Consider the following 25,807-nt stretch of genomic DNA (forward strand, 5'->3'; position numbering starts at 1 on the left):
GGATAGCATTTAAGAGAGAAAGCTTGATATTCTGTGTGAACTGGCATCTTACATCTAACAAAACTGCGATGAACTAAGCTCTAGCTCAGGCGTGTGCATTCTTTGGGTTAGGTTCTATGCCCCATCTCCATTGTCTTCACGTAACCACCCGGCTTGTTTGGCCAATGAAACATGACCATACAAGAAGTATGTACACATAGTTGTGGGTGTGCCTGCATGATTTGGCTTGCACTAGATCACATGCGACCCACCATGTATAGTGTCTTTAGACAAAGCCGAACCTACCTCAAAGATGGAGTCACAGAGAAGAAAGTCATTTGTAAGTACGAAAATTAAAAGCTTGCCACGATACACAAAGGATGCCATGGATGTTTATTATATACACCATGCTTCTGGGAAGAGTTGATTAGCATACAGCTGACATTTGGGGAGAAAATATTTATGTGTGCTATTTTCTTAACCTTCACAGTGACTTTTCAAGAGAAACTACTGTAACAACACTTTAAAAATACGTGATGATGGAGCTGAAGACAGAGGGCAGCTTCATTACGTAAAGTCTCTCAGCTACAAAGTGACCAAAAACACGAAAACAACTTAATCTCTGTCTCTGTCTCTCTCTATACACACACACACACACACACACACACACACACACACACACCACCCTCTCTTTGATTATGCTCTATTGGCCAAATGGAGGGTTTAATCAGTACCCCTAAATCAATGCTTTGGAAAGAAAACTGTACTTATCAATTTTCCATATGAAAGTAACACACTATCAGACCACAGTGACAACGCTGGTTAGCAAGACACACTGAAGTTAAAGATCTTGCAGTTAAGTTGCCAGATATTGATGGACATTCTTTCTTTGTCCTGCATCTAGCCTACCAATCTCACTAACTGTGTCTAAGCCATCACAAGTTTACTCCATCTCCTGGTCCTCAGTGGCTGAAAACCCACACGTGATGATTCACAAGGTTATGGCTCCAATGCTGAAGGCCTCAGCGCTGTTCCGCACTTTTGCTTTTATCCGTGTTGATTCCATTTTTAATTCCCCAAATGTTCCAAGTCACTAACATAGGTGCTAATTTTAGTGTCGCTCCGCCCAGGGGAGCTGCCTCCAACGCCGCAGAAAATGAATATTCCTTGAGCTTTTAAATTCTCAATCTTTCTCACTTTCCTTACACCTATCTCTGCCTCCCGATGCCCTTTAGCTCTCCTGTGGTGATGACTAATCCCTCCTCCATATTCCAGCATCTCTTCCATCCTGTACCTTCCCTCTATCCACCTAACATCAGCCCCTTTTCTCTCTACCGGGCAACCTACATCCTCATTTCTCTCCCACATCTTAAGCGCTTTCCTGCAACCCTTCCTGCCCCATGAACTACCAACCTCTCCCCTTGTTTCACTACTAAACTTCTTGACAAAGTAGCCTCTTTGAGCTATTTTTAAATCCTTGTCTTCGATTCATTCTTTAGTGCCCCACCATCGAGTATCACTTTCTACAAACTTTTTCAAAGTTGTTCTCCCAAGTGACGGGTTCCAAAATGCCTAACGGTCTCCTCTCAGCTGCATTCTGACCAAGTCTCTCTGCAGTTTTACATGATCCCACTCCTAACTATTCCTCATTATTTGTTCTCTATGATGGTTATTGGTACCACATTCAGTCACTCAACACAAAATTCTATTTTCTCCCCTTACCACACACAGCCACTTAATGCCCTCAATATTTTGTCCCTACTACTTACTTCAGTTTCTTTGAATCCATTTTGATTGATCTATTCAAAAAAATCTGTCAACTTATTTTTTTTGGCAACTGGTCTACCATTCAATCTACCCTTGAAACCTCCCAAAATAATAATTAAAATGCAAATTCCATCAAATACCTCCTCTCCTCTTCCTCCTACATAATTCCCTGATGTTTCAAATTCCTCAGTGGGAACTCAGTGGTTATCCATTGCGAAGGAAATAAGGCATACTGTGTTACTAGGGAATACAGAGAATTTCTGGGACCCTCTGATGCCTCATCCTATCTCTTCCTACAGCACTTTCTCTGCATCCTCATTACACTAACGTAAAACATGTATATCTGCTCAGAATAAGTTGTCATTTGCTGCGCTGATGCTTGGCTTTCTATTGCTTTCCCAATGTGAACCGCTAGCCATACCCTTCTTCAAGTCTGTTTGCAGAAACCTAACATCCTCCAGTTTTCCCACTAGGTGCCATCCTCTTGGGATATAGACTTGGCTTTCTCTCCCCTGCCTGTTTCAGTTTTCCTTCACTTGAATCTATCTGCACATCTCTGTATAGAAACATTTGCTTTACAAGCCTGACTCAGTCTATCAAACTTTAAGCTTCTTGAGAGCTATGCTTTTATAACCTGTAAACCTCCATTGATTTGTAGCCTATCTAAAACATAGCCCATGCCTGATAGTTCTTGAATTCTCTTCTTGGCTCCTTCAGAAGCACTTTTACTATTTCTGACCTACGTACATGACTCTTTTCAGTGTCCCAGGTCTTCGCGTCTTCTTCTCTTCCTGTTATACCAACTCAGCTACCCTGGGCAACATCTGCCATTCAAGCACATCTTGTTCTATCCAGTTTCCAGCTATTTGTTAATAATTTTTAAACATCAACCTGTAACCCACCACTTCTACACTAACCATAACAGCATAAACATTCTAGTAAAATAAATACGTAGATCTCATTTACTGCAAAACGCTACACACCAACAGCAGTAGTAAATGCATGTTATAACGTATATTCATTTAATCATGCCAACACACCTAAACTAGGCACAATTACTCTTCCCTTAGTATGCACAAAGGCATGGGAGGTATGTGATTCCCTGGTATTCTGTAGTTATGAGATGTTGAGACCAAGACTGTGCCCGTACCAGCGACAGCCCATTGTACGATACTACTCACTGCTGCTGATCAAAGTCCTTTAAATCAACATGCTCAGTCCTCATTTTGCTATCTTCACACCCACATCACTCCTGCTACTGTTATTCTCACCTCTACGCTGTTACCACTACCAGCAAATGTTACCAAGGACATCCAAGTCACTTCTAATTCCACCATTTAACTTCTTCACTGTCACTTGGTCCCTTAGCCACACTCTCGGTCCTAAGTTGTCTTGGGTTTCTGCTTCTCTAGCGCAGTACACCCACACTTGCCTCACTGCTGTCTGCAGTTGCTGTCCAGTGTGAGTCACAATCTCTTTCACTGACCAGCTTCTTTATCAATGAAACTATAATGGATAAGACAGCTAAATGTGGACATTTTTGTTATAATGTATTTTGTTATAACATATTTTGCTATTATTTTTGTTATCTCCAAAGGTTCAGTTAAAATGATTACTGAAACAATCCTTAGCATGATATTCTCACATGACAAAATCCAACAGCTTTTGCCAAAGAACTCGACTTTCAAAAACTTAACTCTAAACAGGACTTCACTGAAGAAAGGACTGTCCCAGGACCAGCTCCACTAGTTAAGAAGTAACGTGTCCAGAAAACATGCAGAATGAGAAGAAGCAGAAACCCCCAAACTCAGATGTGGAGCTACAAGGCTGCAGGGGAAAGCAAACTCTGAGGAATTAGAGATGTAACATAGTGAGTGTCACGGCTGAGAGCCCAGGCAGACACGGGATGCCAGCTCACTGGTCCTCCGATCTACTAAGATGAAGATCTCTTCATGAGCCGGGGGTACCTTCTGCTGGATATCAAACCCCATACTACTTTCCTCATACAATTTGAAATGGGCAGTCTTCACACACTCTAGTACCTGTCTCTAAAGTTCCTTTCCTGACTCCCACACTTTTCCTTTTTTTTAAATCTTCAAACTTTTTAAGGCTAAAAAACTGCTGTCTGAACAAGTATACATTAATTTCATAAATTCCAAATTACTGTGGCCTTCTGTATAACTTTGGAAGACACTATAGCATTCTCCTGAGCTTTTACTGGGAACTTCAATTTTTCATATCCATTTATTTTAATACTCTGTGTCAAATACTTGTGTTTCTTTCAAAGGAGAACTGCCAGGGCATTACTCAAAGTCAAGACGAACATTTCCCAAAAATCCTTGACTCTTTAAATGCCATCTCAAGCAGACTGGATAATTCAAATCCTGACCCCAATTTAGAAGCATCATAAGTTTTAATTTTCTATTAATAATAGGTAAATAGGTGCTGGTAAGATTTTCAGTTTTAAACAGAATTGCTTCTTTTCTTCTCCTACAAGTGATGTCTAACTGCTCTGCCTGGGTCCTTCCATTAGGCCATCACAGAGAATCCCTGAGCTTAACCCTCCTGATACCTATGGTGGTCCTCGAGCTTCACACACCTTACTCTGCTATGGTATTTATCATATTCTATCATATTTCTTACACTTCAATTTTATTTTCTTCCTCTTTCCCATTCCAATCCAAGTTCCATGAAGAATACTCTCTGATACATAAGAATCAACCAGTTAATAATTAAGGGCTACTGTTACAATAGTTACAATATATTAATAATAAAGCACAATAATTATACTATATATAAATATATACTACATATATACTATTATAAAGTAGCGCCATGCAAAGTCAGGAACCAGACTCAGCTATTAGTATACAGGTACATCTGGCCTCGCCCCTCAGGGACCTTGCAGAGTGCTTCAAGCCTGAATCACCCCTGCGCACAGAACAGGCAGTACCCTTTCCCTTTATAAGGTGAAACTCTGCCTACTTCTACCTCTTCTTCCTCCTCTTCCCCTCTCTGCCCCCCCTCCTCTCTTTTGTTGCTCCTATCCCAGAGACCTCTCCCTCCTCCCTCCCCCCTTTTCCATTCCCTTTCTCTTAATAAAACTCCCCATGTAAGTTCTGTGTGTGTGGCATGTCTGTCTCTCACCTGCCATGCCGCCGTATCATAACAATATCACAAAACCAGCGGTGGCATTATTCCTGGCTTGCACACAGCACACCAGCTAAAACAGTAGCTGAACAGAATAAAACTCTACCCAAGTGTGACAGCACAACCAGACAAGATCACAAGCTAAAGACCCAGGCAAGGATAAGAGAAACAGCATTGCATAAGATCAAGTCAACTTAAGAAAAAGGAGAAAGGGACAAACTCAGAAATACGTGTTCCAAGGCAGGTTACAGAGGGCGCTATTTTATTGAAACAAAGACAAATTTAGTACATATAACTAAACAAAGCTAGTCTGTGACATGAAAATGGCTATCACACGGAAAACACAGAGGAAAAATTGTAAATCAGGGTTTGGGCGAAAGAAGCAAATCGCTGAGGTGGAATACATTTGTTAAATTACTTAGACTAGGAAAGGCACATAGCGGGGAAAGAGAAACACATGGCTTTATACTACATGCTATAACATTTTCAGCTTATATGATTATACACATGCAATAAGAATTAAGTGAAGGAAACAGAACAAGTTGGATTAGAAAATAATGATTTAAAGACTGGGAAAGTATGCCCAGCGTGACCTTGGAGGTGCAGACACGATGTTCAGGTGAGGCTGTGGCCCATGATGGGCCCAGGGGTCTTTGACAAAGAAAGGTGGTTGGAGCACAAAAGGAGAGGGAATGGCCACATTACAGGACAAGTATGCAGAGAAGTATTTGCCAAGAAGCAGGGGTGTGTGCAATGATAAATAAAGGGGAAACGAGTTTCCTGAAGGAAATGCCTTGAAAGATTAACTTTGGAAATTGAGTCAGTCCAGTTAGACAAGAACCAGAGAGAGATTTCACTACTCAGATTCCCACACGTTATCTGTGCGAAGACAGATCTTTCTCCAGGGATACCTGACCTTTTCTTTAGTCATTCCTTGACATGATCTATCCTGGCCACCTCCCCAGAGCTTGCTGGGTTTTCTCCAGGATTCCACCGTATCATTTCACTTCAGTTTTACAGAGTAACATTTTGTTACAAATTGAAACGACAGAAACCACCAATGAAAACCACACCCAATCAAACATGGGACCCATTCCCAGTGGATACATCTACAAAAACCGCTCTTGCACCCAGACTCAGGTAAGGCTGCAGATGAGGGGGCGGGAAAGAACATAAAAGCCAGAGGATCCAGGACTTAGATGTGAGAGTGTGCATCTCCTAGTAATATAAGAAGATGAAGCGTTAAATTCTTGCCAGTATGCCTGCCCAAGTGTGGACAGAATGAACTGAATGGAGGACATCAATGAACACACCGAAGTAGACAAGCTCATGGGGCTACAACCCTACACATAAAACTCTATGCAACTGAGGAAAGCTGGGAACAAGAGAAGTGGTCTTTCCCAGGGAAGAGCAACCAATTGGTTGTCCAGTGTCAAATGATCAGCCCTGAAAACATATGCATGTATATACATAAATATATATGTGTGAACATTATATGGACTCAATTCATTATATGTATGAATATATATGTTTATACATACATACGTTCAGTAACAATTAGTAAAATTGAAATCATGAAGGGATATATGGCAAGATTTGGAGGGAGGAAAGGGAAGGAGAAAATGCAGCAATTAGAACCTCAACAATAAAATCAGAAAGAAAAAAAAAAGAAAAGAACACTTCAGAGAATGTAGGCCTTTTACTCATAAAATCTTGATGTCAGTAGATGTCTAGATGGAGACTAAATGTACAGGAAGCATTGTATCAATATTTTCCTCGAAGTTCACAGGGAAACTTGAAAATACACAGGATACGTAAACAGTAACGGTACAGATAGTCCTCACTGACATACCGTGGGAGCCAGAACTACAATGTTGTGAATGATGTATAAGTGCTGCACAGTAAATAAGAACTGGAGAAATGGGTGGGGCATAGCACCCGTGCAGTCCTTATTGGCTGATGTAGATGTAGATGGCAGAGAATTGTGCCTAAACACAGCTCCCTGCTCACTTACACGAGGTTTTTTTTTTCTTAAAAAAAAATCACTTAATACAATAGTTCATATCACAAAAGGTGTTGGTGTTACCTTGTCAGACAAACATTATTAAAAAGATAGTTTATAAATATCTACAGAAATACCCAATGGGCTGTTAAATATTCCAGTCTCTCTTCTAGCTCAATATTTCCCTAAAAGACTGTAATATATGAAATCAAGTTATTATAAGTTAACAACAGGGCCACAAAAACTTAATGTGAATGTATGCTGTTACACTGAGAATTGGCTTCCTCTTAGGTCTAAGGATGAATCTTAGATACTTCGGCATTCCCAATGGCTCTAACAAAAGTGTTTGTATCTGTTTAAAAAAAAATTTATTTACTTATTTATTATGTATACAACATTCTGTCTGCGTGTATGCCTGCCGGCCAGAAGAGGGCACCAGGCCCCATTACAGATGGTTGTGAGCCACCATGTGGTTGCTGGGAATTGAACTCAGGACCTTTGGAAGAGCAGGCAATGCTCTTAACCTCTGAGCCATCTCTCCAGTCCCAAGTGTTTGTATCTTTAAAGACAAAAATGGTTATTTACAAAGTAATGAAGCTATGAGAGTGGTGAAAATAGCCTTCTTCAAGTTTTTACCGCAGAATTATGGAAGCAAGTACAAGGCCATTAAATGCTCGCCCTAAACAGAACATTCATCTCATCGCCTCCCAAGCTCAGAGAACACACAAGGAGAGGAAGCAGAAAGATAGAAAGATATGGAAGACGGGGAGAAGGGAAGGGATGCCATTTTCTAGGCAATACACAGGCACTGCAACCATAAACAGTCAAGAAGCATGGATGAGGACAATGGTTCTGCACAGAAGGAGTGCACAAGGATGGAGAAGTTGGGGGACCCTATCTCTCACTGAACTATTCTCCATAAGCAGATCCAGGGAATGGGAAGTCATTGCCTTTCACCATGTGCCTACTGGTGACTACACAATAGTCTCAATTCAATCCAATGGGCACACAGATATTTCCATTTAAACTCAAAGGCTCACACAACAAAACCAAAGTCATGAATGTGGGACAAGGACAGATAGGAAGAGAAAGTAACCAGAATGCATTATATGCATGCGTAAAATTGACCAAGAGCTAACTGGGTAATTTTTTTTTAAATACAGCAGAAAGAAAAAAGAAAAATTTTGAAAACCATTTACTTATAAGGCAACCCCATTTTATATGTATTCTCAAGTATTTCACTGGTAAATGTAATCGGTCGAATTAAAAGTTTAACATTAGTCTAAGGAAGATAGTAAATAAATAGGTCAATGATTACAATAAACAGTTATATGTCGTAAAGCAAGGCTCTTCAAATTGTATTCAGGACTTCCAGGCACTTGGCTACAACATTCGGTAACTTGGCGGGATGAACTGTTGCTTTGGTGCTGGTTTGTGGGGGGAAATTCCAATATCCATTGAAGGCATTAAACCCTAGACATTTTAGCTGAACTTAACAAACAACATGATAAGGACTGCGCCAGGACAACAGACGCTATGATTTTAATCTAATTATTATGCTACATTCATAAAAATCAAACTGGCCAACAGGCACCTTGCACTCTCATTTTGTGGTTGACTTTTCAGTCCTTGCATTAAGACTTCTAGTACATCTCCATTCAGAGCCTTGTCTTTTCCCAAGCAATAGCCACCACGATCTTCCTTTGCTTTCCCGAAGCCTCTGCAACAATTTCTTTTGACCTCATAACACTCTATGAGCTTCCTTGCATCATTTCCTTAATTTATCATGAGCCTAGAAGGCAGAAACTATCTTAGTAATTCAGATAATGTCTGATTTAAGCAACCTCTTCTAAGAAAGTACTCAATTATACCAAATGACGATGGTCAGAGTCTCTCTACAAAGCAGGTTTTCACTGTTGAAAACCTGTGACTATTACAAGACAAGGCTCCGTCCCCAGCACAACACACATGAAAGTTCACTTTGCCGCCGCCATCAGGAGGAAAGGCAAAGAAGGTGAAGGCAGGAAGCCTTCCTCTCCCACAGACGGTCATTCTATGAAGTACATCTGGGCTGAATAACTTTCTGTGATTTTATTCTGAACTTCTGTTCCCCTGGGTCTCTCCATAGTAGGTAAAATATTTGTCACCAACCATTACTGACGAAAGAAACAAAGCTTATATTGAACAAAAACCTTTTGTGGACAAATAATTAACATCTGCTCAGTACCGTGGAAAGGAAGGCAGAAGCCACACACACCTGCGCGCTTGAGCGTGGACAACTGGGCTCGCTTGTACGATTACAGTGACTGATTTCTCACCAGACCGCTGCCTGCACTGTGGCGGTACTCACTGGCAGGCAGTCTAAGTGTGCATCATGCTTAGAATTATTCGTTAGTTCAAGGCATAAAGGGCTAGTTGATCAAAGACAGAAACAGCACTGATGTTAAGCAACTCTTGGCAGTAAAACACAACAAACCAATTACTAAGAGACATAAAGACAACAAGCCTTGTCTAAATTTGCCTCAGATTCTTGTTCATCTGATCTGGGGTGACATTATTCTTCTCAGATATCATTAACGAGATACAAAACACTGGCAAGCAGCCCATCAATGATACCAGTAAACGGCAGCATGGCGAGGCTTCTACCCATGTGGCTCTTCAGTTACTAAAATCAATTTCACAGTTTCAATTTTCTATTCTTTATGGTAGACAGTCCTAAGGGCATTGTAAATAGTCAATTTAAGTAGGAAACCTAAACACAAAATTGCAAAAATAAATAACAGAACAATGTGTATTTTAATTAGGAAAATTCACAAAATATATGTAATTTTAGTCAGTTAAAAATCTAATTTAAAGGAAATGTCGGGAATAATTTGTCATTTAAAATAAAAATTCATTGCTAATAATTATGTCAAGTTAAGGATAAAAAATTACTATTTGTCTATATATAATCATCAATTGATATGTAAAAATTGGGCATATATTTCTTGTATATCTTGTGAAATTTTTCTTCTTCTCTATTCTTCTCTTATACAATATATCCCAACTGCAGCATCCCATCATCCCTATCCTCCAGGCTGCCCATCCCACCTCCCCTAGACATATTGCTATTCCATATATCTTAATACTCCATAAGCTTGTTTCTCCCGAATTATCATTTTTTTTTTTGGTGGCAAAAACATTCAAAACCAATTCACTCCTTCCTAAAAGCAACAGTAATGCTAACTCAGTGTTCATTGGTCAGTCTGCCATGACTACTTCCTATTAACCCACTCTTCTCTTGATTTCCTCTGGATTAGCTTTTTCCTTTATTTGTAAAAGTCTACACACATATGATCAAGACTACTGGTTATGAATCTTTTTGTACTTTAAACATTAAAATGCATTCCAAAAAAAAGCTTAATATGACTTTTCTGAAGGTCTGATGGTACTGAAGAAACAACACACAGAACCATATTTATGAGCCATGAAGGGTTAGAAATAGGTGCGCCCTTGCAGGGTGGTGATGTCACACACTTTTAATCCCAGCCCTTGGGAGTCAGGGGTGGACAGAGCTCTGTGAGTTCAAGGCCAGCCTGGTTTACAGAGTGAGTTCCAGGACAATTAGAGATATACAGAGAAACACTGTCTCAAAAAAACAAAACAAAACAAAACAAAACAAAAAGAAAACAAAAAAGAAAAAAGAAATAAAGAAAAGTACTCTCCCTAACACAACTGACTCTTCCCATTCTCACAGTAATGGAAAAAGACCCAGGAATCTGCAGCCGAGCTTCCCGAGCTCATAGTGACACTAGGTTTTATAGCACGGTCTCTGCTGAGCATGGTGGTGCTGGCATCGAATCCCAGCACTCACAAGGCCGTGTAGCTTCACTGCCAGCCGGGTCAACACATCAATGGATGAACTAATGAATTTATTTTCCGCTAATTTCCGAATAAGCAGCCATTTCTATATAGTGATAGACACCTTTATTCTGTCAACATTGAATAATGACATCGGTTAAATTAAATGAATAATTCTGCTTAACAAGTATTTAGTCTCCATCCATGTATTTAGTACTTAACCATCACCATATTAAACAGTGTCATCATTAAGAAGTTAAGCAAAAATTAACCTCCCCAATATCACCAGTGACCTCCTATTAATGATTCTAAATCATTTTCATTAATTTTGGTAACAACTGTAAATCATTTCCTCCCCCAAATTATTTTTATTTGGTTCTTATTTTGCTAACAAGGATTTTTCTAGTTCTTCATACTTTTGTCTCTAGTAAGTTGCTCTACTAACGTAAGTATTACCATTACCAAAGGATCTTAATGCAACAAAAATGTAAGCAGGAGGAGAAGAAACCATAATCAGGATATGTAATGTAAGGGGAAAAACCTATTTTCAATAAAAGAAAAAACAAAATTAGAAAATGCATAAGTTCTACTAATCATAACTAAGCAATCTTGCAGACTATCAGCAGACAGCATTTATTGTGGGGAAAACATGGCCTACCATGACTTCAATAATTAAAATACAGGAAATTTGTAAAAAAAACCACTATTCAGACAATAAATATAAAAATTATGATACTAAGGATAAGATAGTTTAGAATATTATAGAAATGCTTCTCCATCCATGTTATCTTAGAATTAAAACTATGTATATTTGAGTTTTGATTGATATTTACTGATTTTAGGTCACATATTTGCTTTGAAACAATTATTTGCTCTCTATATACACACACATCATATGTATGTATGCATATATACATATATATTACATATAATGGTGCCACTTCCTGAAGACAAAGAGCAGATTTGCATACGAATGAAAAAAGTGTAGCAGTCACACTACTCAACGCAGAGAAAGGAATAGACCTCGACACCACCCACCTCTCACACCGAATTCCGACTCTACGTCTGAATCTGTCTCATAGGGCAATGAAATATGGAATTAGAAATAGTGTCACACTGAAGTAGAATTGTAGCTGTAGACATAAATAAGACTGACATGCAGCGTGCACGTAAAGAGCCGTTCTCTCTGAAGAAGGCCGTGCTCTGGAAAGGGTGAATTCCAAAGAAACATGAGGGGTAAAGGATCAGCAAGGACACAGGAGCAGTAAGCGGGGCTCCCGGTAGACCTTAGCGAGCCGAAGAAGACAAAGACAAGCATGGCTTTAGAAAATCTCTCACGATCACCCAAATTAAGTTCAGCATGGTGATGATAGTTAACGCTGATTGGCCAACCCACCAGAACCTAGAGTCTTCAGTTACAGCCTCTGCGCATGCCTGTGAGAGATGATCTCTCTACACTGGGCGAGCTGAGGTGGGAAGGCTCACCCCAATGTGGGCAGCGCCATTCCAGCGGCTGGGGGCCCAGACTGGATAAAAACGAGAGAGAAATGGAGTGGAGCAGAGGCATTCATCACCCTCTGCTCCCAGCTGTGGCGACAATAAAGGAGCTGCCTCAAGCCCCTACATGTGGTGGACCGTGCCATCATGCTGTGAGCCCAAATAAGTTGCTTTGCTCGGGTATGTTATCACAGCGGTGGGGCATTTCTCCTGCCCCAACGCTGGCCACGCCACGCCATAACTGCCTGAGTTCTCATCTATACTTGTTGATTAACTACAATTTCAAGGACAGGGAAGGGTTCCTGTCTTGTTCATATCTTGAGGCCTGGCGTCAAACTTGACACGTAGATGCATAATCAGAAAGTTGCTGAGGCACATTGCGAGACGGGGTGCAGACATTACATTAAAATATAATTAGCAGTGAGTTTGAGGGGGTACGACATTTCAGCTTGTCCTCAGGAATCAAATCATATTGCAGCCCTGATAAAGAGCCTTTGGTTAAGAGAGGAAAAGGCGGTAGAGCCTCATGCCTGTCCCGGCAGCCCCGCAGAGTGTTGAAGCAGGAGAAACTCGGGTTGGAAAGGAGATAGAGAAGAAAAAGTGAAAAAGGGAATGAAGGGAAAGAAAGAAGGAAAGGGCGGAGGGGGACGGGGAGATAAAAGGAAAGAGAAATCAATCAGTTTTTAAGACCTTCAAAACTCCACAAAACGACTTTCTAGTCCTGTATCTGCATGTGTGGAAGCCAGAAGCGAACATCCGGATCTCCCTCAACAGCGCCCCGCCTTGCTTTTTGAGATAGGGTCTCTCATTCCATCCTGTTCTACTCTGCCTACGTCCCTAAACTTTAGCCTGTCCCAGTGGCCTCTACCTAATGCTTCAAAGTATTCGGCTCTTTCCTTTTCCTTTTCTTTTCCTTTTTTTTTTCTTTCCTTGGGAAAGAGTATTTCATTATATTCCTAATTTTCTTTCCTGATATTTAGTATGAATGTAGCGTTCTGCTATTCTAACACTCTGGACCTGGATTTTGCCCAAAGGCCCATGTGCCGAGGCTTCTTCCCATAGACTCTGGTGATATGGGGAGGTGGGACCTAATGTAAGCAAAACAAGTCATGGGGTGTGCACCAGGCCCTTGTGGTGGATGTCGCATCCTGGATCCTTTTACATCTCTCTCTTTCTTGTTTTGCTACCATGAGACGAACACCTTCTCAGGCCACACATTTCCACCAGGCACTGGTGCCTCACAGCAGACCCAAATGCAATAGAGTCAGTCCAGCACGAGAGATAAAATGAATCTTCCTTTCATTAAAAGACAATTCCCTGGGGCATATTGTCCCCATGATGGAAAGCTACCCTATATACCTTCCTTCAAGTTGTAGCTTCCTCAGAAAAGTTTTCTCTAGCGACTTCATAAAAGTAACCACACCATACATCCTTTATACGTTCTCACCATTACGTGTGGTTAGAACCTCTGAGCTGAGTAAATATGCTTCCTGGCTTATGAACAGAACACATTAAAACTCTGGTTTAAAGATAAGGAAAAAACTGAAATATTCTGTCTCCTAGTTGGTCTGTGAATACAGACTATTTTGAGTACTTTGAACTGTGCCATTGCTGTATCTACAAAATGTCTAATTCTTCTATGTTTATGGTGAGAGTCTCAAAAACAGAATATATCAACTTCGTCCAAATACTAAGAAAAGTAGGGACCCTTAAGCTTAAGAGCAAAGATACTAATGCTCACTGAAAAGGCTGTATACTGCCTTTCCCTGTCCTCCACTCTCCCTTCCTCCCTGTATGCGAGACACCACACACACACACTCACATACACACACATACGCGCGCACACACATGCAGCTACACATGCACACGCAATTTTATATGCAATATATTGGTTGTATAACCTGATGGGAAGAACAAACACCAATGGACTTGAACACATGGAAACAGGAAGCACACCTTACTTCTGTGAACATCCTTCTTCCTCGTTTGGTTCTCTGCTTGTCCTCCATAAAACGTGCTAAGGAGCCAACTCAAACTCTTGAAGATGGTGCTAAAGCTGAGCGTGAAGCCTGAGTTAAGACACAGCATCAAATCATGAAGCTTTATGTGGCTCAGTATCCCCAGGACTATAACCGTGAGAGTACAAAGGCTGAGAAGGAGGCAGAAATAGCAAAAGTTGGGAGTAGCTGAACAAATCATATACATATATATATATATATATATACATATGTGTGTGTGTATATACATATACATATACATACACACACACACACACTAAAACCTTTCCAATTGATGTAATGGTGACGGACACTTGGAAAAGATAAGAAACTTACAGTGCTGTTTGTGAATTCCCTACATAATTGTTATAGAGTTTTACTTGAAAGTAGATGGGACAGGGAAGGAAAAAGATGAGACGGGGGATTAAGAGAGAGAGACAGAACTCAAGAAGTAACTAAATGAAATGCCATTTCATTCAAACTGGAGAAGTATGCGGGGGGGAGGAGCGATAGTGAGTCCCATACCTGATGATTTACGAGATTAACGTTTCAAAATATTCTACTGCAGGATGTGCAGAACACTGTGGCAGAAAAAAATTACCTAAGGAATTTATTAAAAATCATCCGCCCCCAGACAATGATTCAGAAGGCTGAAGTGAGAACAACTTTGTGAAAACACCATTCCAGAGTGCGAGGCAAGCATAGAATAAGGAATAAGAGTGTATTTTAACAGGAAACAATGAGAAACTAAGACAGATGGGAGAGTCAGCTAGAATGTGGGGGAGCATTCCGATGACACACAGAAAAATACACATAAATGACCGGGCGGATAGAACCATGACAATAAGTTCTCAGCTGTCCCTCCGTGGTTGGAGCCACGGTGAGGTGCTCTTCATGACTTAGCTTTATTTTCAGAATAAACCTGCAAATTCTTGTTTTTAGAATTTCTATTTTCAGACATTAAAAAAAAAATCTGAAGACAATGGAAATTTTTATCTAAAGCATTAAGATACAAACACAAGTCTGTTTGAATTCAAGTTCTCATTTGTGTTATGAATGCAGCCCCGAGTCATGAATGTGGATTACTGAGGAAATCGCAGTAGTGACTAATGCGGGGGCTCAGGAAGGTAGCGAGGGCGGCGGCATGCACATTAGTTGCAGACGGGAAAGTTGCATGGGCTTCATGTGCATGAGCTTCCTGAATCAGTCAAAGGGAGCATTTCTGTTAGGTTGGTTGGTTTTTTAAGACAGGGTTTCTCTGTAGCTTGGAGCCTGTCCTGGAACTAGCTCTTGTAGACCAGGCTGGCCTCGAACTCACAGAGATCCACCTGCCTCTGCCTCCTGAGTGCTGGGATTAAAGGTGTGCACCACCACGCACTGGCTCAGGAGGAGCATTTTCATCAAGGCTGAAATTCATTCGTTCAACAACCAAGTGTGGGCTCTAGGAGTAGGAACCATCTGAAACAGCTCTTCTTAAAGCAGGAGACATTCACCTCACGGACAGACACTTCTCTCTGGGTCACTCCCATGGCTCATTTTTGAGACTTCCCTTTCCTGCCACCTGCATTTTCATCTCTCCTCATCTTCTGACCAAATTAAGAATTTGGTTCTCGTTATTAATGAGTTGACAGTATGCACTGAAAGCTATCAACTAAATGGATCTGTTCTGAAAGGGTAAACCAGGGGTTTTTAACCTGTGGGTGGGAACTCCCTGGAGGGGTCAACGGGTCCTCTCACGGAGGTCACCTAAGACCATTGGAAGCACAGATATTTGCATTAAAATTCACATCGGCAGCAAAATTACAGTTACGAAGTCACAACAAAACTAGTTTTATGGCTGGGGTCACCACGGCATGAGGAACTGCATTTAAAGGGTCACAGCATTAGGAACGTTGAGAACCTTCCTATTTAATGCATTTCAATACATGTGGCAGAAATAAGAACTCCCACAAAGCTAGTGAAAATAGCTGTTACTTTAAAAAATCTACACCTGACATTGAAGCACGCCACACCGGTTACGTTCCTCCATTCTCCATTACCGACTTCAATTCCACCATAATCGATCCCAAGTCTTCCGCTGTTACTGCTGTGTGGATTCCAATATTCTTTAGTCGCGGATTAAATGGTCTCGTGGTAAGATGTGTTAGAGGCATGAACAGTTTCATCAATTTTTTTTTCTGGGCTGTCAGTCTACTGTTCTGTTGAAATTAATTTACTCCTCCAGGTGAAAATCACTTCCCTGGACAAAGCAGCAAGTGATTATCACGGTGGCATATGCTTGAGCTTGGGCCCCGTGCGGATTCCCTTCCATGTCAGGCAGCAAAATGAGATCATTTTATAATGGCAAGCTGTCCGAGGCCTTCATCCCAAACTGCACTAAGATTTCCCAAATGTGCGCCTTGAAATAGGGTACGCGACAGCCAATGAGCAAAGTCATTGTGAAAAGCGGCTTCAAGTGCTCACAAATTGCCATCATTATTTTCTAAAAGGTGAAGTTAGGAGAAGGGTCAATTATTTAAGTTTTCAAGAAAATATTACAATAGTACCAAGTATAGAAGTCATTCATCTTTCAGGACCATCATAACAGCTGATTATTCTATAGGGAAGCTTAAAACCAAGTCATAGATTAGACAAAAAACAAAAATTGGTGAAAATAACACAAATTAACTTCAAAAGCGTCATAAAATTTAAAATATAAAACTTTAAGGTATTTTCGGGATTTTGCTACCTTTGGTTGCCTTAATAGAGTGTTCTAATATTTGAAAATAGTTGCGTATCAGGGTGCCTCATTTCTGTAGTCCCAGCACTTCAGGAGTGTGGAGCAGGAGAATTGCTGTGAGTTTTGAATTAGCCTATGCTACAGAAGGAGAAGGAACAAGCACACATGACATAATGAGGTGTGCAATAAAGAACAAGCACACAATGACATGATGGGGTGCACAAAAAAGAACAAGCACACAATGACATGATGAGATGCACAATAAAGAACAAACACACAATGACATAATAAGGTGTGCAATAAGGAACAAACACACAATGACATGCTGATTGGCTGGAAAATTCTTTACACATAGCACACGATGATAAAAAATAATTCATAACATGTTGGGGAATCTGAAATTAACAATATAAAGAATGAGACATATTTAAATGCTTATAGTAATTTATATAAGTTATTAAGAATTGAATAAAGTACTTAGATTTCATTAAGCTTTATTTGTAATTACATAAAACATGACTTGACCTAAGATATTGATGATTTATACTGTGAAGGAGTCAATGATATAATTTAGCTGAGTATTTAATTTTACCTTCAAAACAAACCTGTGAGCCACTAATTACTAGAAAGAAACAACAGATTAGATTCTATTCATAAATTTATACCAAAATCAGATATCAAACATACTTCCTCATTCCTATAACATGTTCAATTCCACAAGTATTTATGAAGCATGTGGATATCTATGCTAAGCCCACGCATCCAGGTTAATAATTTCCCAGTATTCAAGCGATTATTGAACAAAGCCAAAACAGAAGACCCATTTACTAATAATCCAAAGAAGATTATTAAATTCACATAACAAATTTATAAACAGTAATATCTGATTCAAGTGTCAGAACTAAATATAGACGGATCACAAAAGGTATTAGGAAGAATAGTTTCAATTGAGGATGGTATGAAAATAATTATATGTAGATAAAACACTGAACATAGAAATAAAGGCAAACACGATTCAGAGTGAGGCGTCTTACTCAAATATTGCACTTCCACACAGATCCCTGGGAGATAAGGTGGAAATGCACGCCATAGCTAAAACAGTCAGGCCTTAAATGCGTCAGTTAAAGGTTGAAGTTATTACAGTGAGGATCGGGGTGGTGTTTTGAAGAGTCTGCTTGCCTGGACAGATGACGGAGAAGGTTCGGCTAACACTGCACTTTAGGCATATCACGCTCTCTGGGCGCCAGCACTCAGGAAAAGGGGAAGACAATGGGGAAAGACTGAAGTAAGTGGGCAGGAGGAGAAGCTCCCACAGTAACTGAGGTGAAGAGGTAAAGAACGTCTGAGGCCAGAAAGGTGACAGGAATAATGACAAGCTGAGGATGGACAAGGCAACGTTGAATATACTAGGGAAAGATGGGGGTCATCAAGAGGCTAATCATAGGCTTGGAATACATCGGCCAAAGCTTTTTGCATGAATCACTCACCCAAATTCAACCTCCCTTGTTGCAGAACATTTGTTTAAGTATGCAAAGATTGCTGCATTTGTTTAATTATGGAAAGATGTGTTGCATTTATTTAACTAGGTAAAGATGTGCTGCATTTGGTTAATGATGGAAAGATGTGTTGCTGTTTTACCTTGCCTGCCTAAGTCACCTAATTGGTCTAATAAAAAGCTGATTGGTCAATAGCAAGGTAGGAAGTATAGGCAGAAGTAGGAGGAGAAATTTAGGCTTGGGAAAGGAGGAAGAAAGGGAAATGACAGGAAGACACCAGGGGCCAGACAGACAGACACAGAGAAAATGGGAAAAGCAGGACATACAGAATGAAAGAATGGTAAAAAATCCCAAGGCAAAACATAGATGAACATAAACAGGTTAAATTAAGTTAAAAGAGCTAGGGGAAGCCTAAACTAAAGCCAAGCATTCATAATCAATAATAAGTCTCTGTGTCTTTATTTGAGAGCTGGTTGATGGCCCAAAGAAAAAGCCAACTCCACTTCCTCATCTTCTGTGTATACTACTGGCATTTCAGGAACTGAAATACGGCGTGAAATTACATTGAATTCTACACCTTTGTTTGAGTGAAGAATTCCAGTGTGTTCACTCTCCTTGTAAGTCAAACCATTTGTCACGTGTGCTGTCCCTAAGACGTACTGAGCTGCTGATGACTTCCATGAGACTGGTCCAAGAACAGAACATTTGACATACCAATAGAGAAATCCTCCACAAATACATGAACTAACTATTCAAAAGTCTGAGCCAGCTTGGTCAAAGTCTGCAAGACATAAAGATCACCATGGGATGTCTTTAGCAACACGAAAGACAGAGAAACATCTCTTATGCAGCTCAGAGAAGGTGTGACAGTATTTTCTGATAAAGAAATTACCTTTTGATATGATTTTGAAATCATACCTCCATATGATTTCATATGCTCCGTGGCTAGATTAGTCCCTCCATAAGAAAGATGGCTGGGATCCTGTGCTCCAAATAATTGAAGACGTTTTCTACTTAAGATCATCAACAATAGCCCTTCTATTTGCCGTGTTTTCCTCGTGTGTCTCCATTCAGTGATCCTTTGCTGAGAGACTACCACAAGTAGGATGCTGTGTTTGGCAGGAAAAATTAGAGATAAACCAAACACGGACCCTCTCATCACGGACTCTATGAGACACAATCTGGCAATGTAAACAACACAAGGGGAAAACAGCAAACCTTGTCAAAGTGAAGACTGTTGAGGTAGCAGCTCAGGGGAGTGAGTAGTCACTCACTTTTTCTCAAACATCTTCCTAGAAATACTACAGATTTTAAAAGTTCTTTTCAAAGGTAAAAGTGGGGTCAGAAATTTGCCATTGTGATTCTGGGCTTTTCCTGGCATGCATTATATATTTAACATGCATAAGCACTTAGTGATACCATTTGGGGGCTATTAATATAGGACAACAGAATCTAGCTTCTACATATTTTAATTCCTAGAAAATCTGCTAGAAAAGCCCACACCTGGCTGAATCTATGGCAACTCTGAGTCCTAACTTTTCAAAACTATTTTTAAACATAAAAACCTAAATTATAGTCAGAAATTTTCTCCGGATCACTATCTATGTTACCACTACTTATGACTTAATATTACTACCAAAAAAATAATATATGTTAAAGAATTATTTATAGTTCTGTAAGAAGAGCCCTCTTATATACATTTCAGAAACTCGGAATACAAAGTCCCCTGACAGCCACCGAGGCCTCTCTCTTAAAACATATTAGAACATGTTTGAAAGTAAGCTTCGTTCTAAAAACAGAATATACAATGCATGTGCTTGCATGTGTGTGTACCGGTGTGTGTGCCCACTCATGTGTGTGCAGGTACACCTATGTGAGGGGTACAAGTGCACATTTATACACACCCAATTAGAAGTCAGAGGTCATGCTGTGAAGTTGTCCACCTTTGGAAAAAAAAGAGTCTCTTGCAGGGACCTGGGGCTTTCTCAGTGGCTAAACTAGATGAAAAATGATCCCAGGGTCCCCCAGTCTGACTCCCTAGCACTGTGACTTTAAGTACATCACCATGCCTGGCTTTCTGTTTTCCTTAGAATGGTTCTGGGGAATGGACTCAGGTCCTCACATTTACGTCACAAGCACCTCACTAACTGAGCTATACCCCCAGGGCCAGCATTTGACTTTTAGACCATTTAATAGAACAGCTCACACTTCAGAATCTGGGCTGGAAATGAAGATTTTGCTATAGTATAAAGTGACACAAGAGAGAGATCATGGGTGCCGCTGAGCAGCGTTACACAGACCACGCTGGCACAATTCCTAAATAAACAGACAGCATTGGATATACTGTGTCCAGGTTTTCCTTTGGAGAAAACACAGAGTAAGACATTTCTTCCCTCACTGTCTTACCTATTTCTTTTAAACATAGGCTAATGAGGCAATAATGCTTTCTCTATTTAGACCTAAGCCAAATGATTCAATCTGCTATAATCTTCATATTACATCAGAGTTCCTACAGCCTGGTGTGTTCAAATCTAAGCACTATGCATATTGTTTATATAAGTGATTAAAATAAGACAACAAGATAAATGAAGACAGTAGAGAAATTTTAGATCATTTTATATTCTTTTGAAAGCAAACTTCATGCGTTGGTAAAGAATACAAAAATATTACTTCAAAATTTCTATCCTAGATTATATAATGTTCTGATTCAACTTGGAAAATGGTCTTATATGCATGTTATAAGAGCATTCAGAAACGATTAGCTTTTGAATTAAAATGCAGGCAAGATAAAATATAATTTTAACTTGAGTTGGTCTTTAAATATAAAACATCTAGGTTAATAAGAATAAGGAATTAATTTTTAATTAATTTATAATAGTAGAATTATTTGAATAAAATCAAACATCTCTGATTTTAAAAAAATCGGAAGTTCTTACATAAGATATCTGATTTAGTGTCAAATTCCTGAATCAGAGCGCCCTCTGTTGGAAGAAGATAGGAAATAAAAGTTGTACTGAACTAAGGATAAAGCAGTCTGAGGTCAAGCTACATCACGAAAATCTAAAATACATTTATGGATGATATGATGTTACACAGCATATTTTTCTTTTATTTTATAATTTCTTAATTAATTTTGAAATTATGAATAGTAATAAAATGAACAAGTCAGACTTTTTGGCGCATCTAAAACTAAATTGCATTCAAAGTGATTGAACTTCATATAGCTAGGAATATGAATAACAAAAATGTTTTCTATAGGTAAAGCTTTGATACAGCACAAAAATAATTGCAAGTTTGGACTGTTGTCAGAGTATAGTATAGTTTAAATTTGTTTCATGGTAAGGAGCCAGTCTCTGTCCTTTCCAGATATACATACTGATATGCCAACCCCTAAAAGAGTAGAGCAAAGGACGCTGGGAGGTACCCAGGTGATGAGCACATAGCCATCAGTGGTGGAATAACGTCTCCATGCCAAGCCAACCGAGAGCCTGATTTTTCTCTCTGTCCTCAGTCATGTGGGGAAACATGAGAAGAGAAAAAGGGGCACCGGCAAAAACCCGGCAAACCAGGAGGCAAGCTCTTCACAGCCTCCTGCTTTGCGAGCGCCCTCCGGGACTGTGAGAAACAATGTTTCTCTTCAAGCTACACACTGGGTAATAACTTGCCGAAGAGTCAAAACCAAGATATTCCCTAGTTCTAGAACTTAAACAGAATGAACAAGTTAGAGAACTGAAGAAGTTAGCCCCGACAAGAGCTACAAGATTTGTTCTAGCTCAAAAATCACATACTGGATGGTGTTATTAGGAACTAAGCTCCGCTCTCATGTTAGGCCTGAACTGGTCGATAAAGATTCTGGTAGAATTTTCTTTCAGTAGATCAATTAGATGCCTGTTAAAATAATGTAGGGGGCCTCTCTAAAAACAACTGGTAAGAGCAGTCAAGATTTTTTTTTCTAACATGCACTAGGTGTAGCCAGGGCTGGCCTCAGGTTGCTATATAGCCCCACACGGCTTGAACTTGTGATCCTCCTGCTCCAGCATCCTAAATGCTGGCATTCACAGATATCCACCATCACAGCTCCCTCTCAGCTGGTTTTGACTTAGGAGCTATGACATATGAGGCCTTATTTTTTAAAGCCTTTCCTCGTTACTCTAAGGCAAACTCATTGATGAGAACCACAGTCTATCCCCAGAATACCCAACCCTAACCCTAACCCTAACCCTTAATCTTCCAAAGTATCAAGGGAACTCCCCTAGAGTTAGTCTCCTGATCTGTCGCTGTCCCTGATGATACAGGGAGTGATGTACAATACAACTCGACTCCAGAGTCAGGATCTGAGTCTAAGTATTCTGGTCATGTGACCCTGAGGGGGGAAATCATCAAAGTTTCCGAGCCTTCACTCTCTCATCTGTAAAACGGGAGAAACAATAGTGTCTGCTAGGTTTTATCACTATTCATCTAACTTTTCTTTCCATCATGGGAAACCATTCTTTCCAAGCTACACATGGATTCTGACCTTTGTGTTTGCACGCACTATTTTCTCAAGCTTTGTTCCTCCCTGATTCAATCATTTCAAGAAAAGCACAAGGTATATCCCACCTCCCCTTTCTCCGGGAACCATCTTAGTCTTAACCCACACCCAGGAAGCTTCCAGGGAACACCAGTAGATCCCTGATCTCTCGCTTCTTAAAGTTTTTTTGGCCACAGGGTAACGTACGACAAGAAATGCAGCTGAGAATTTAAAATACCAGTTCTTGGTTTAAATCCTCGGTATGGCACATGCCAGGTAAGTCATTTCCCAAATTTATAATTTCAATCTTGAGACTGTTTACTAGTGGTTTAAATCATGTAAAACATTAGAATAATAGGTAGCAAGCACCTATTAAGTATCAATTCATTATATATATACATATATACATATATGTATATATATATTTGTTTTATGCGTTAGTCTTGTCTACAAAAAGTGATTGAAGGCTCTTTGAGATGGGCGTTTGGAACTCTCTGAAGTCAACTACAGTCTTGCATATTGAATCTATATACCTCTACTTTTAAACATGGCAATGGCTGCCTATGCTAGGCAACGTAAAAGCACTTTATTAAGCTGTTTGTATCATGAGGGGGCAATCCTTAGCAATACTCAAGGAAAAAAACTTCAACAAATGAAAACAAACAGGAGACAGAACAGAATGACTACAGATAAGATGTAGGCTCTAGAGAAGGTCAAGGGAATTGGATGGTTTTTTGAACAATGATGTTTCTGCCAGATTTATCTTCTGAAAGATCAGTTCCAATGATGTCTTTTGTCTGCCCAAATATTTTTTAGGTTTTTCTCATTTCCTAAGGAGAAAATATCAAAATTCTAATCCCAGTATTCAAGCCACCTACTGCCTAACTCCATTCATCCCTTTAATTGTATTTCTCATCCTTGCCCTCAGTAAATTCTATTACAAATAAATGGATTTACTTGCTCCTTTGTATACTTTCTGCTACCCTGCCTTATTTAGCCTTTGGTATTTTTATGTGACAGTAATTTCAAGGAATATGGTATTATATTATAGATTATTTGTCACCGGAACTAAGAGTGTAGGAATGTCTGGGCTCAACTATGAAAGATTTAGTTTCAAACATGAGCATTAGTTTCTCCCTTGCTGCTACCTCAACCCAGTCTTCAGTTAGTGAGACAAAGTAGCCACCTTCTCCAAAACGCATTGCGCCAAGAGCCCCTATCATCACTCCCTGAAACGGATATGCCTATATCACACTCTCCACAGAGAACACAGAGCCCAGCCACACAGGATTTAGAGGAAAAGAAAAACATTAGAGCTTCTGCTTGATTTGTCTCTGTTTTCCTAACTGAATTTCTTGATTTCTTGTGAAGTAAATCTCTCTTGGTTTACATATGTAGCACTAGGATAGTGTGTGTGCATGTATGTGCATACAGATAGATATTATTGGTGTGTATATCTATCTATATAGATATACAGATATCAACACACATATATCAACACACAAGGAATGTTTGTCTAAGTTTGTTTGCGAACATATTTAATAAAGTCTTTAGAAAGCATTGACCTAGAACATTAGGGCTTTGTGGAAATCTGTGGGTTTCGAAGGGTGCTCTAGAATTTGCCAATTGATAGAAAGCTTTAGGGATGGTTATAAAAATCCAGGCATCATATACTAGTTATATGGTTCAGCTACGTTCCAAGTTCTAAGTGGCTTTCCAATAGATGTTAGGCTACAATAATCTGTACTTTGAAGTTAGTTTTAGACTTCTAAAAGGGGCATTTTATGCTGATGAATATAAATATCTCATTAATGGAAGATTTTCATTTTGTAAAACCTACAAACTTCTGGTGTAAGGCATATATAATTATTCCAGTTATTTGTAACGGACTGGAGGAAGGGCAGTAACGGGACAGCCTCAGAGAAAAAAATTGGAACAACAACCAAAAAAAGTAGGGCTGGGAGGTAAGTTTAGCTGCTGAACTAGATCAGCAGGCGCTTTGCGGAGAAACGGTGTCACGCCTCCCTTCCCGGAGCTAAACGAAGTGCAAGTTCCCGAAACGGACAAGCACCACACTTAGAATTGTGTTGAATTTTTAAAATAATATGACATACTTATCACAATGTACTCTATTATGTACTCTTGAGTAACGTGCGAGACTGCTCTAGGAAAACAAGTCCTAAAAGTGAGTAAACAGTTTGTGTCAAAACAGCCCATTTCCTTAACTCCTCTACAGACTATGAATCATGCCTTCAGGGTCAAAAGTGGGTTTATAACCCATAATTTAAAGCGGGTCAATTACAATTTTTTTTGCTATTGTTGATAGAAAAACTCACAATAAACAAGAATATCTAACTAGCACTTTAGATCCTGAGGTCACAAATGGGACTCCCTGGGCATCTAATGTCATGAAAACACGTAAGCTGACCTGTGCCGCCGTAACTAAAGAATTACACATATGGTTTTGTCCTATTGTGTTCTTGAGGACTTATAGAGACAGCAGAGAGGACAGACAAAAGACAAATGTTTTTTTTTTCCTCCAGGAGTCGAAGTAATTATGCTCAATTAAATTAAATATCCATGTTCCAAGAAACTGCAACTTGCATGTCACAGAAGGAATCTAACCCTAGTGACACCATCACAAATGGTTAGCCCTGGGCCACCCTCTCAGTCTGTCCCCAGCATTCTTCTTCCCTTGTACCTGCTACAGAGAGACAACCCTGCAAACAGTAGGGAAAAGCTCACAGGAGACTGACATTTGATTGAAGCTGAACCTGATAACCTAGTAAGTCGACCATTCCCATGCCACTGTGGCATGCACCACACTGGAAAGACAGACGCGGGAAGACA

The 25,807-nt window shown here is 39.8% G+C and overlaps 1 protein-coding gene across 14 annotated transcripts in view; it reads right to left on the reverse strand.

The window, feature by feature from the left end:
• Anks1b (ankyrin repeat and sterile alpha motif domain containing 1B) overlaps positions 1–25,807 on the reverse strand; it is a 953,532-nt gene that overhangs the window by 763,738 nt on the left and 163,987 nt on the right. The gene's annotated exons all lie outside the window — the stretch shown is intronic.

Source organism: Myodes glareolus, chromosome 26 (assembly GCF_982192425.1).
Source record: "Myodes glareolus chromosome 26, mMyoGla1.1, whole genome shotgun sequence".
NCBI lineage: Eukaryota > Metazoa > Chordata > Mammalia > Rodentia > Cricetidae > Myodes > Myodes glareolus.